This window comes from Heteronotia binoei, chromosome 2 (genome assembly GCF_032191835.1).
Source record: "Heteronotia binoei isolate CCM8104 ecotype False Entrance Well chromosome 2, APGP_CSIRO_Hbin_v1, whole genome shotgun sequence".
Classification (NCBI taxonomy): Eukaryota; Metazoa; Chordata; class Lepidosauria; order Squamata; family Gekkonidae; genus Heteronotia; species Heteronotia binoei.
The window spans coordinates 75,759,269-75,773,250 of NC_083224.1; the positions used below are offsets into that span (position 1 = coordinate 75,759,269).

Here is a 13,982-nt window from a genome sequence, read left to right on the forward strand (position 1 = left end):
GTCCACCATCATCTCATCAAGTTTGGTCTGTCTCTGCATCTTTAAAGTTTAGAAAATGCAAGGAGAAGACTTCAGAGAAGTTCAACTCCAGTGAGGGGCTTATTATGTAAGACTCTGAACACAGAATGAATAAGACCATAAAGAAACTGAAATAGAGCAGAAAGATGTCCAAAGAAAAAGAGAAAGTCCCAGGTTTTGAAACAAAGACTGTTCAAACAACCTGAACAGTGGAGTTCCACTGGCACAAAAAGGCAGACTTGGGTCCAAGTATTCCCTCTAAGCTGAGTTAGTGTGAGCTAGCTCACAATTTTTTTAGCCTCCAGCTCACATATTTTTGTCTCAGCTCAGGAAAAATGGCCCTAGAGCAAACTAACTTATGCAGTAGTTCACAACTTTTAATGCCAGTGGCTCACAACTGTAATGCCAGTAGCTCACAAAGTAGAATTTTTGCTCTCAAGACTCCACAGTTTAGAGGGAATATTTCTTGGGACCCAAAGACTAGGCTGAGTATACTCTGTAACACAAAACAATACCCAATCCAAACTTTGCATGAAGATAGTCTAGATTTGCTACCATAAAAGTAAAATACTGTAGCCTGATTAATGCACATTCTAGATCCTGGAGACAGGGTCTTGAGAACACTGAAGTTTCATTTCCCATTCCCCTTGCCTAATGGAAGTCCTGCTCAGCCTTCTCATAGACCATGAAATTTCATTAGGCCCTGTCAACTTTTCAAGCTTACTTGCACAGCTCTTATGGACTGGAACTGACATTAACACAAATAAATAAAACTGAGGTTCGCAGGAAGGGAAAATTTGTCAGACACCAAATTCCATGTCTGTCATAAAAACCTCTCCCCTGCCCAAACCCATGTCTATTTTCCAGGCACATGTTTCTACCAGTGAGCCCTTCAGAGCCAAAGTAGATATGAGCAGATACAGCCATGTCAGATTAAGCTTAAACCGACCCCCCCCCCACCCAAAACCACTCTACTGTTGAGAGACTTCACCTCACCATTCTGCTGCTCCTCTCAGCATACAAGCAAAGAGGGACACAAGGCTTGGTGGTTTCCCTTCCCCCTATATACATGCAAACGACCAGCAGGCCCTTCCAAAAGGCAGCACATTTTTTTTTAAAAAAAAGAACCTACAAAGGGGCTTGTGATCCACAAGCTATCTGAGGGTTCCAGTTTGCAGGCTGAACATCATTGTTCTAGCATTAATCTTTCTACAAACATGGGGTGCGGTCACATGTACCATTAAAAGCGTGTGTGTAGCGCTCAAATCTGAACTGCTGAATATTGATTCGATGCAGGGCAGTTCAGACGAGCATCCAAGAATGTGATTCATTCTGTTGTGCACGATCAGACATCCAATACTATCACGCTCATTTCTTGGAGCATGTGTAATCAGATGGTGATTTCTGGGAGGGGAGGGGGTCCACTGAACATGCATCCAACTGTTTGGAGCTGGGAAATCAAAACTTTCTTCAGAGGCAGGGGGGGAAGGGCGAAAGTTTCCAGAATTAACGCTGCTGATCCAAACCATGGAACTGCCAGGAATTATTTTCCTAGAAATTGGCAGTGACAATGATATCTTGAAATCCTCCACATTGAAAAAAAAAGAATTTTTTCCTGTTCTGAATAGTGGGATAACGTCCCCCCCCCCCATCCTGTGTTGATTGGAGAAGCAGAAGCGTCACCTCAGATTCCCAGATGATCTGGCAATGCGCATGTCTGCTGGGGATTTTTTTTTTTTAAGGTGAGAGGCAGTATCGCGCGTGAGCTGCCCAAACAACAAAAAGCCGATCTTGCGCCGCTGTTTTGAAAAAGGGCCGGACTTTATGTGCTGTCAAATTAACGCGGCACTGATCCGCAGCAAGTCGGAATGACCCCGGATGACGCTCGATTGCCAGATGTTCATGTCTGAACGAACACATTTAATCTGTCAGCCAGACGGAGCTGTGTCGTCACTAATGGTACGTGTGACCACACCCATGTAGAGTTTAAAACTTAAACTGAAAAGACCAACCTTAATCAGTGTTCCCACCATGATTCTCCCTGTTCCCCTTTTATACATTCTGGATAATAAGACAGTTCTGTTGCGGCTTCACTGGTGGGTGTTTTTCTTTTGCTGCTGTTTTAAAGAACCATATGTCTTTCCTTAATCCTACCTTATTTTAAAAGACCATATTTAAAAGACCATATTAAAACCTTACTTGGCCCCAACATCTCTATTTTGCAATTGCATCTTTTAAACTTCCCTGTCTAGTTGGAAAGAAGAGCCCCATGGCGCAGAGTGTTAAAGCTGCAGTATTGCAGTCCTAAACTCTGCTCACAACCTGAGTTCAATCCCTGGTAGAAGCTGGGTTTTCAGGTAGCCGGCTCGAGGTTCACTCAGCCTTCCATCCTTCTGAGGTCGGTAAAATGAGTACCCAGCTTGCTGGGGGGAAAGTGTAGATGACTGGGGAAGGCAATGGCAAACCACCCTGTAAAAAGTCTGCCATGAAAACATTGTGAAAGCAACGTCACCCCAGAGTCGGAAATGACTGGTGCTTGCACAGGGGACCTTTCCTTTTCTAGCTGGAAAGCATCTCAAAGAGTATAGGTATGAGAAATTCCACTGCAAGGATCTCACAGCTCTCCAATCCACTGTCTTACTTCCTCTCCCCCAGTCACACTTCTCATAAACAGATGGTTACAACCTTTCATCTCCCTGTCTGAGCCTGGCTAGTTACAGACCTGCTCTATAAATATAATCCACATAATTATGAACATTTGTGAAGGGAGGCAGGTGGCAGAAATGCATATCAATGACTGCATTGTCTAAAAACCTTCATTATCCCTCTATTTCACATACTTTTAAAAAGAAAGCATCTGCTGCCCCCTGCCCTCTGCAAAAGGCAGGAAGATAGTTATGAATGCCAGTTTCTCCCACTCATTTGTGGCAATCTAGCAGTATAGCTAATCTTGTTTTTTTTAAAGACAGTTGTAGCAGGGGAAGGTGCAGTAGTTTTGACTACATACTGCTGTTTTGGACTGCACCAGCTGATCCTGCTAGTTTGCAGCTTGGACTAGAAGGAATCAGCAAGGAGACTGACACTGATAAGCCCCAGAGGGATAGTGCCAAGCACACTGGATCATTATTCACAGAGAAACCTACCATCTAGAAGTACTTTGAGATGTGAATCTGGCTTTATATCCTTGGGACTCAAGACTACTCAGTTCATGAATTTATTTGATTGCCTTACAAAAAATTCTTCTAGCTTGTCAGTTCCATGTTTGTCAATCTGTAATACTGGATACTCAGGAACTACATAGCCTCAGACACATTTAGAAGTTAAAGCCTCCAGCTATAGCCTGGTCTGGTGCAGTCTCTCAACATAAGGAAGCTTATTCTTCACATGCATATAAGTACTCTTATTAGTACAGTGCCAAGTCCTCTTATTGAAACAGGTTCAGGAACAGAACACTGGGACAAATTAGGTACTGAATTAAACCTGATCCTAGATGGAAACTGAAAATAGTAAGGTAACATGGAAAATTCTTATCACCTTACAGAGGCATCAGGCACACAGTATCTGTACTTCAATTGCAAAGTGCTTAAGAATTAGATCTCTTATGAAAGTATGAAGAACCACAAGAAACAATATATTGTTGAAGAGGAGGTCCCCAGATAATAGGAGAAAACTTCAGCTAAAGACTGAACATAAAACCTTGTACACAACCAGACTACTGGTCTGTTTAGCCTGGTAGTCTAGTCTGCCCTGCTGCAGCTGACTTAGGCAGAGTCTTGGCCCAGTCCTGTGACGTGGATTGCAAATGATGCTGGGGGTTGAATCTGGGATCATCTGCATGCAAAGCATGTGTTTTATTATTGAGCTATGGCTATTCATCTACTGCTGTAGAGGAGAGGAGACACTTTATGGAAAAACACTACCATAAAAGGAATCTTGTCTAGAATTTAAAGAGGTGCTGCATTTGATTATCAATACCGCTGAAAACTCTAATTGCTTGCAGCATTGAAATCCAGGCACTTTTAACTGCACCCAACAGGCAGTTTTCTGTTTTAAGTTTTCTTTTGTAAAATGGACACAGTTTATTAATTGGAGGAGGGGAGTCAATGGACAGAATGTATATATAGATTCCAAATGCCGAAACAGTGAGAAACCCCCTTGATGGTAGTTAGCTACTATTACTTTTTTGCACTGGATATATGTGAAACAAGGCAGTTTTAGGGGTCAAGCATATCACACAGGTCACACAGGTAAAAGTCTCTGGGTTTTGTTAGAGATTTTCTGTCATAGGAATGCTGATCAAAGAATCCGTATCTGTATATCTACATATGCTATGAAAGTACACCTGCAGCAATATTTAAATCCTGACTGGATCCTTAAAAGGACCAAGCCTCAGCGCTAGTTTTAAGAGCTTCTCACTTTCAGCTGCTTCAAAGATACTGAAGAGGACACATAATGAGCAGCCTGTCCCTCAATGGATAATTCAAGCACTGTTTATTCTGAATTTAGTTGTCACATGGAAGAATAATTCCGATCCACTGAACATTTCAGAACTTCAGAAAATCTTGCCTTTAAGCAAACCAAAGCTTGAGGCTCACAAAGTCAGAAAGAAAATGCACCTTTTCACAATGTGTCCCAAGATTCTCTTTGTGTTCAGGAGTGCAGCCTGATTGCTGATGGAGGCAAGAACTAAACAATTCTTCAAGCAAATACAATATCTTCCATTAAACCTCAAGCACAGGTTATACAGCTGATGCATAAATCTAAATTCCCTACACATAACAATTATATTCAATGACTTCAAGGAAGAAGCAAAGCTTTCTCTGATGGGAAATGCATAATCAAAAATTATTCTTTATTGGGGTAGATGGGAGAACAAAGCAACAACAAAAAACAATTCTTCTTTACCAAGTTTTAACTGGTAATTTACCCAATCCTTATATCTCAAAGGTTCTGTATTTATGCTGGGGCACAAATCTTTTTTTTTGGTGTGTACAACTGAAAAGTGTCTCACTAAGAAATCATAAGGGGACCAAGGATTAATTTATAGGCAGTGGCCACTACTACAATACTCAGCTGATCAAATTTCTATTGTTTCTAAATGTCAGAAAACTGAGCAACCAAGGAACTAAATGATTTATGGTAGCATGAACAGCTGTTGTATTCTAAATCACTTGCAATGTGCAATTATAGTGTTGTTCATATAAGGCAGCGATTTGTAATTGGATGTAGCACAGACAGCATAGTAGACCCCAGGGTAAGCTTTAGGTGTTCTCTTGATAGAAGATGTACTAGAGCATGGCTGCCTGCTGATAAATTGTGCATTCAGATCCAATCTGGAATATGATCAAATGAACAGGGACTCTCACAGGGCTTTTAACCAAGATAATTAGCATCCCTAGCCATGGAACCTTTGAAAACCAATATTAGCTACAGAGATAACTCCCACATTCCTCTTAATTTGGAGGATTTCATAAAAATGGTGATGCTGGCAAGGCAAAAGAACTTTCACATGTGACTTTACATGGCTGCAATGCACCATTTAAATTAGACTACTGTATGTGCAGAGCAGCTACGTACTTAGCATACCTGCTGAACACTTGCCAGAGCTATGGATCTGTAGCACGCTAAGCATGCATGTCACCCCAGTTTAAACAAGACTTTGGGCATGTGCAAAGATACCCAATGAGGAACTTTTGCCTTGCCAGCATCACATCTAAACCAGGTCTTCCTTATACACACCAAGATATCAGAGAGCAAATGTATGATGGGCAGATAATCAGAGATGGGCTACAAATTAGTAAAAGTTGGCCACAGTTGCCTTGGGATAACAATCTTGAACTTACTACACTTCTGTTGCTTTGTTAGTACGTTCTTGAGAGGAATCAGAGCTGTGAGTGAGCTGAAACAGTTTGCAGTGCACCCCCAGCAAGGTCTCACTCCAGCCCCTGATGAACAATCATATAAAGAAAGATGAACATGGATAGAGTTCAAAGCGCCAGAGGAGAAAAAAAACACAGTGGCCTTTAAGTACCCATGTCTGAAATAACCTGGAATTCCTTTTGTATGTAGGAAGAGGGTATTACTTCAGGACAACCATCCCAGAATAGCAGCTGTTAGTTAACAACCTTTGATATCTAACTGAGTCAACAAACTTTAATAACTTGAGTAAAGCTTATTAGATCAGATCAGAGGCCCATGTAGTCCAACATAGTTTTTTATACAGCAGCCACCCAGTTGCTCTGGAGGGCAAAGCAGGGCATAAAGGTTGATGCCTTTCACTGATGCTGCCTCCTACCACTGCTATTCAAACATTTGCTGCCTCTTGTCTATGCAGGCTCCTTTTGGTCATCGTGATTAGCAGTCACTAATTGACCTCTAATTCATCAATGTCTAACCCCCTTTTAAAGTCATCTATGCTTATTAGGGATAGGCATGGACCAGCTCACAAACTAAAGTTCAAGACAAACGTTGGACAGTTTGTGGTTCATGAGCCCATATTCATAGACATTGGAACCATCATGAACTTTGATGCAGTTTGTTTAAATGGCTCTGAGACATTTAACACCCACCCACCCCCACTTTCTGCTCTTTACAAAAAAACACCAGAGCTTCAGGAGCTTCCCGCTGCTCAGCTGTTAGGTTTAAATGGCTTCAAGCCATTTAAACATTCCACTTCTGCTTCCTCCCCCCACCCCCCAGCAGCAGGGAGCAAATTGGGAGGGTTTAAATGTCTCTGAGGAGGCACTCCACCCTCTCCTGTTTGCTGGCTGTGGCTTTCCCTGGCTGGCAGAAAAGAAGGGCACTTCACTCCTGTCTGCTGGCCATAGAAACCCCAATGAACACTTCACCGTTTCCTTTATCCTGGGCAGGGAAAACTGCAGCCAGCAGAAAGGAGGGGGTGAAATGCCCTCTGTGAGGCACTTCACCCCCATCTTTAACTCCTCCCCCCAGATTCTCTCCCTATCCCTTTGTAGCAGCAGGGAACAAAACTAGAGGGTTAAATGGCTGCCAGCTATTTAAACCCTCCTGCTCCGGGGTGGGGGTGGGGGTGGGGGGTGGAAGCAGAACTGTAGAGTAAAATGCACTGAAGACCTGAAGAAAATGAGCATGCTTTTGCTGTAAGTGCTCTAACGAGAAGGATATTCTTTTAAGCAATCCATGCACTGTAGCAACGACTGTGAAAAAAGTTCACTAAAAAGAGCAAATGAGTGTCTTTGTTCTTTATTAAAAATGTTTTCATGAATTGCTAGATTCCAAGGACAAATCAAAATCAAACCATCTTCATCTTTGCATGGCATGGCTCCTTTTTCCATCTTCATTTCCAACTCCAAATCTAAAGTGAATACTAACTGAAGACCACAAAATAAACTAATATTTCCTGGAGAAAACGGGTGCACTCTACATGTCTGGAAGCTTTCATGAAGATGCCAATATTAAAATGATGCAAAGATCCCACTGACATTTATTTCCCATCTGCCTTTTCAACATGCCTTCATTATACTGCTATTGAAAATGTTCATTAGTCTCACTGGCTTCTCTACATGATTCATCATAAAATTTTATTAGAACCCACTGTCCTCAGAGTAACCATTTCATCACCCCAAGAACTACATGCCTCTTGCCTGGCACAGAACACAAATTAAAAATCAATGCCAGCAGTATGAGGCTTAGGGGCACTATGTCTTCCCTTTCACAATTAATGCCACTGTTATGCTAATCCATCTGCAACACTCATTTTCCCATTTGTCTTCCTAGACAGAAGAGCCAGTTTGTTAAAATATTCCTGGTATAAATTCTAGTCTAGCAACATAGGAAGGTCCAGTTGTATTATTAACTCATCTAGTCCAGGGAATCTCTGAAACCTATGGACAACAAATATGTCAGTGAAAACTTAGAAAACTAGATTTCCTGTGTGCATCTGCAAAAATACATTATAGCTATGTATTTGTCAGAGATATCCAAAAGGCTGCAAAACCACACTTTAATCCAGCAGATTTATTCTTGCACAAAGTTCATTAAACTGATCAACAGTGTCAGGTAGCAGAGAAATACTGTCAAAACTTATTTTAAGCACTGTAGAAAAACTTATCTTAGGAGCAGTTTTAAACAATTTTATCCTGGAGTTCCAAAGCACAATTTCTCCCACACTTCTCTCCTCCTTGGTGGCTTACTGAAAAGACCAACGTTCTGGCTTATTAAAAGTCTACCTCAGGGTGGGAAGGCCAAAGTAATTTAAACAAAGAGAGATCAATGGTTTCCAGGTGCACAAAGGAAAAGCCAAAACAGCCTTTAGCCTCCTTGAAGTCTACTGGTCTTCGGGTCTCCAGAATGCTCAAGCATTTAGATATTTATTTTATACAAGATAAACCAGACTTGTTCCAAACTTAAAAGGAGTGCAAGGCCTAGTTGTTTCCCAACAGTAGATCTGTGTCTGGATTGTACCATTTCGGGCAGATTTTCACACGATGGAATTCTTCGCGCGGGAGGGGGAGCAGCTAGCAGGATCTCTGCATAGAATGCTGGAGCAGGGGGGCGAGAAAACTGTGTGTGAAAACCTTTTCATGAAGGAGTAATCCAACGTTCGTCCTCGTTTGCAGACTGAAGTAGTACAGTCGAGACACAGGAGGAAAAAGAATTCAATCACGCAGGGCGAAACGAGAGCTTTGGACGAGTGTATGCGTGCGCGGGGGGGGGGGGGGGGGGCGTGTTTCTACTACCCAAAGACCATTTACCTGAATCCTCCCCGAGTCTTAACTTTCCTTTCCGGATACACAAACGCCCAACAGAAACGGCACTACTGAGGGGCTGGCCCAGAAGCAGTCGCTGAAGAGGTTAGTTGAAGGGGGGACCTGAAAGGGGCGGGGGAGGCGACTGTCCCCGTCGCCGCTGTACGTTTGCTCTGTTTACGCTGCAACGCCGTCGAAAGCAGGGGAAAAGCCGGTTGCGCTCACTTACCCGGTCAGGCTCCCTCGCCCGTTGCCGTCTGGCGGCGTAAAAAGGCCACTTCCACCGCGCTGGTCGTTCAAGCCCACCGCCCAGCCCGCCAGCCCCGGCTTCCAGCTCCCCCGCTGGGCGACGACCCGAGAGCACAAGTGGAGGCTGCTGCTGGTTTCCACCAACCACCTGAGGCAGGCAGGAGCTCGCGAGGGGGCGGGACGGAAGAATCCTCCTGCGGAGGGGCTGGAGCGCTTCACGCGGCGCTGGCTCCGCCCCTCTGAGAAGACACTGGGCGAAGGGAGGGAGGCGGAGGCCGTTCGCTGCCTCGGCAGGAAGGGAGAAAGGGGCGAGGCTCTGACTCGGGGGTTACTGTTGACCGAGTCTCTAAAGAAGAGGCAGAAATCCAACGGGACAGCTTTCTGCTCAATGTAGGCATGAAGCAAGCTTAACAGGTGCCGCCGTTATCGCATCGCACCAATGTTTCATATAGTCCAGACCAGTATCCTCTTTGTGACCAACCTGTTGCTCAGGAGGGGAAACAAACGGCAAAAAAAGCTGAGGCTCTACGATGTTGCTTCCATCCTCGCTGTGGTATTCAGAAGATTACTACCTCTGGAAGTGGAGGTTCCCTTTACTCATTCTTGTTAGCAGCCTTTGATGCTGCAGACATCTGTCTGATCCCCTTTGAAAGCCATTCACCTATATGGCAGTCAGTACGTTCACTAGTAGTATTCTTTCATTTCATTAGGCGTTGAGAGGGGGGAAGTTCTTTTCTCTATCCTAACTCGATTGCCCATCTGCTTCACCGCTAGCCCACAAGTGCTTTTGTTATGAGAGAGGGATTGAAAAAGCTCTCACTGTATCCATTTCAATAATTTAGTTTAGCCCCCCTGTCCCTCGAGAAAACGACTGCTTTGGAAAGCAGACTATATGGATCATAACTTGCTGGGGTCCCTCTCCAAACCCTGCCCTTCCTGGCCTCCACATCCCAAATCTCCAGGCATTTCCCAAACTAGAACTGGCAACCCTGCTTAGGGCACCTACTACAAAATAGGGCCAGGTGCACGGTAAGTTGGGCCTCTGCCTACTTGAGGCTTCCCAAGTATGCAGAAAAATATGATTTCATAAATTAACTGAAGAAACAAGGCCCTTTTAAATGGCCTATTAAGGACTGAGAATACCTCAGAAAGAATGTAATTCTGAGAGCAAGTGAGTGTCTGTTTAAAGGGGAATCAGACTGCTTAAACCCTTAAGAAGGCTGAGAAGAAGGGGTAGGGTGAATTGATACGTCCAAAACTTCTTTCCCTTTCTCACAATTCCTCATGCCTCCTCCCCCCCCCCCCAGCTTTTACAAAATTAGAAAGCAAATTCTCTCTTCCTCACTCCCTGTTGTTTTTCTTTATCAAGGATGTAACCAAGCATAGGATGACCCACTCCCTTTCCCAACGGATCCTTCTGCTTATATCAGCTGTCTGGTGTACATAAATTCTTTTGATAAAAGTTTCCCCATCACTGCATCTACACGTTGGCAAAAACTACATCAGCTGAATCTACCAGTTATCTGTCTTTTTGTGGAGCCTTGCTAGAAATAAAAAGCCATGCATAGAATCTCAATTTTTCTTATGACGACGTGCAAGAGTGTGGATGAAACTGAGCAGCAAAGATAAGTACAAGATAATTAGAGATGTTCTTTAGGCATTAATAAAAAGGGGGAAAGCCACTAGAAGCATAGAATAAATGCAAGGGGAGTTTTGTGCAGCCTTTAACAGCCTTGTGTAGCTGTGCTAAGATGGTATACTGGTGGTGTGCAATGAAAGTTATCAGAACCATTGGAATCCTACACACTTTGATGAGAATGATTTTTTCTTCTGCTTGATTATTCCTGTCTGTCTCAAGCCGCAATCCAAAGCACACTTACTAAACAGTGCTGATGAACTCCATGAGATTTATTTACATGCTTAATGTGGATTGTACTGCATGATTCTCAGTGAACTGAACACTTTGGCACTTAAATTAGCCCTTGATGTCTCATAACCTAAAGAAGAGCAAATGTGGGCCTACGCCAACTTCACTCATCAAATCTCAGCAAAGGTGACTTATGCTGTACCTTAAAAATTACCATAATATTCTAATATACGTAGCAGTAAAACTTTATTGACACATGAGAATTTTAAACTAACCCAGGGTATTGGGATGTATTATTGTTTCACCTAGAAATAATATGAATATGGTTTTCTGGATAACTATAGTGTGATGGCCAAGCTGATAAAGTATGTTGTTAGTGGATCAGGATAACATTGGCTAGGAATATCCCAGGTCCTGGAAATTCATGTAGCCAAGTTGGCATGAAATGGCAGTAATTGGAGGCCTGTCTATGGACAAAAGCCCAAGATATCAAGTTTAATTGCTCATAACTCACTGAAAATGTCAAGACAGTGAACGTTTGCAATAAAAAAGGCCAACGCCATGCTGGGAATTATTAGGAAGGGAATTGAAAACAAATCAGCCAGAATCATAATGCCCCAGTACTCCAAATGAGACCGCACCATCAATTTATACCACTTCTCCTCCTGCCTGGCCATTTGGGGAGAGGTCCCCTGGCTTCCTGTGGGCTCCCAGGCAGGATCCTTCTGGCGCCACCCTCTGACCACCAGGCCTCTGTGTGCTCCTTGGGCTCCCTCCCAACTGGCAGGAGTGCACCCCCATCTCCCCCCAACAGTGCTGGCTTCACTAGCCCGCCCCCTGAAGGGTGCTGGGCTGTGCTGCCAAGGAGACACAGGCACCCACAGCCTTCCCTCCCTTCCCCCAGCTCAAACACACACGCTCGCATGTGCAAGCTGCCTCCCCAACAGTGCTGGCTATGGCAGCCCCCTGAAGGGTGCCAGGCCACACTGCTGAGGGGAGAGGAGGGGGCAGGGAGCAGAGAGGGGAAATTCTGGGCCCCTGGACTGCCAGCGCCCTAAGCAATCGCTGAATTTGCCTAATGGGCAGTACAATCCTGCCAGGAAATTACTGAAATATTTATATATTTACTATTTATTAACTTGTATTGTTTATAGCCCAGCTTTCTCACTGAAACTCAAGGTAGGTTGCACAGTGTAAGTCAATACAATCAGCAGGATGGGACATTCAGTAAATCATGCCATAGGGTTTGGATTGCAGAAATCTGAAACAGACCTTAAACAAAGCGTAAGTATTTAATATTGGTCCACATAGGAAGATACAATCTAAAAGGGAAGAGATCTTTATAAAAAGGGGGACTGGACATTCTTCAGTTCAGAAGGCAGTTGGCATGCCTCGGAGCCTTCCTCCCCCTCTCCAACTTATCCCAACAGGCTCATTAGCGTATTGATGAACCCAGCATAAAAGCTATGAATGATTTCACTCCACAGCTTCAGGTGTTAAAGAGTACTGGAAATACCAACTCCAGAAGTAGTCTAGATGATATATACAGATGTTTTAAAGCCTTGATGCAAGATGGGTCAAGCTCTAGAAGCCAACTGGGAGAAATGTTCGCTATGAAAGAGAAATGCAGGTAAGTGGCACTGATATATTCTTTAAGACAAAGGTGTGCCTGAAAATTAATGGCAGAAGTGGCCCCAATATATGATTAAAACCTGGACACAAATTCATATCTGAGGTTTTCATAATCACAAACCCATCAGCACATTAGTTTCCTAACTGGAACAGATCCCACAGGACTGAGAGAATTGTTTTATTGGCCTTTAACGAGCTCAAATATAAGTTTAATGGCTTGGTCACAGTAGTAGCTTGTTGGCCCATAATGTTAATCATAAAAATCAATTACAGCAATCACCATTGGCTGCAGTGGTGGGCTGTAATTGGATAGGAAAAGATATAGGGTGAGAGAGGACCAAATAATCCTGGAAGCTCATCCAGAAAGCGCAGAATGTTCAAAGACATTTGGCTTTGCAAATGTACTGGAAGCTGACATTGCACTGCAGAAAAGGTCACTGAAGAATGCTGTATATGATCCTTTGTACTCTTCCTTCTCATTTTCTGTAGTGCTTATTATCAATCAGACCCACCTGATTTCTGCTTCACCTTTGACCTCTCTGCTTAGATTTGTAAGTTCTCTGGGCACAGACCTACTTCTGAATAGTTCTTGTACATGGTGGGCACTAAATGGATATTGACTAGAAGTAATAGCAACATTGTGCAATTTGATGGCAAAGGATAATCTGATTTACCTCATTCTAAGCACAAAAAGTTTAGGGCCCAAGCTAGGAAATGAGATCCCATAAAATATTACTCAGTTGACTTCTTTATTGTGGAAAGATACATGGAATGTTTCACAAACATATCTCACAGGAACAGGCAAAATGGGAGTAGATGTATTTTCCTGTTTTCTATGTTTGTGGAACCTTGAACTTTTTTGTTGCATGACCTCTGGAAATGTCATAGGTAACATTAACAGAAAACACACCCATTTTAAACAGGTCAGTGCATAAAGGAACATGCCTGATTTCAGAATTATGACAATGTGACAAGCCAAGCAGTCATTTATACTAATTGTTTTGATAATTCCTTGTGATGTACTGTTTAGGGAATTACTGGAGTTTTGCTGTTGGCTTGCTTTCAAATAGGAGCCCTGTGGCACTGAGTGCTAAGTTGCAGTACTGCAGTCCAATTTAGCTCTTCTCACAACCTGAGTTAGATCCCTGCGGAAGCTGGGTTCAGGTAGCTGGCTCAAGGTTGACTCAGCTTTCTATCCTCCCAAGATTGGTAAAATGAGTACGCAGCTTGCTGGGGGTAAATGACTGGGAAAGGCAATGGCAACCCACCCCATAAAAAGTCTGCCATGAAAACGTCACGATGCGATGTCAGAAATGACTGGTGCTTGCACAGGAGACTACCTTCACCTTTTGCTTTCAAATATCACCCTGTCTGTTCCAATATCATGATGGATTCTACGAGGTATGTGCAACATTAAACAGAAGAGAAAAATGGCACCTGGATGACAATCAGATAGCAAAGGGTACTCTGTAGTGATCTAGGACAAATTC

General features: G+C 43.4%; 1 protein-coding gene across 1 annotated transcript in view; it reads right to left on the bottom strand.

Moving 5' to 3' along the window:
• The window catches only part of CDK18 (cyclin dependent kinase 18), a 111,794-nt gene extending 102,619 nt beyond the window's left edge, over positions 1–9,175 (bottom strand). The window contains exon 1 of the mRNA XM_060231322.1: positions 8,974–9,175. The gene's annotated coding sequence lies outside the window, so the exon portion shown is untranslated. The remainder of the gene's footprint in view (positions 1–8,973) is intronic.
• Positions 9,176–13,982: the final 4,807 nt, after the last annotated feature.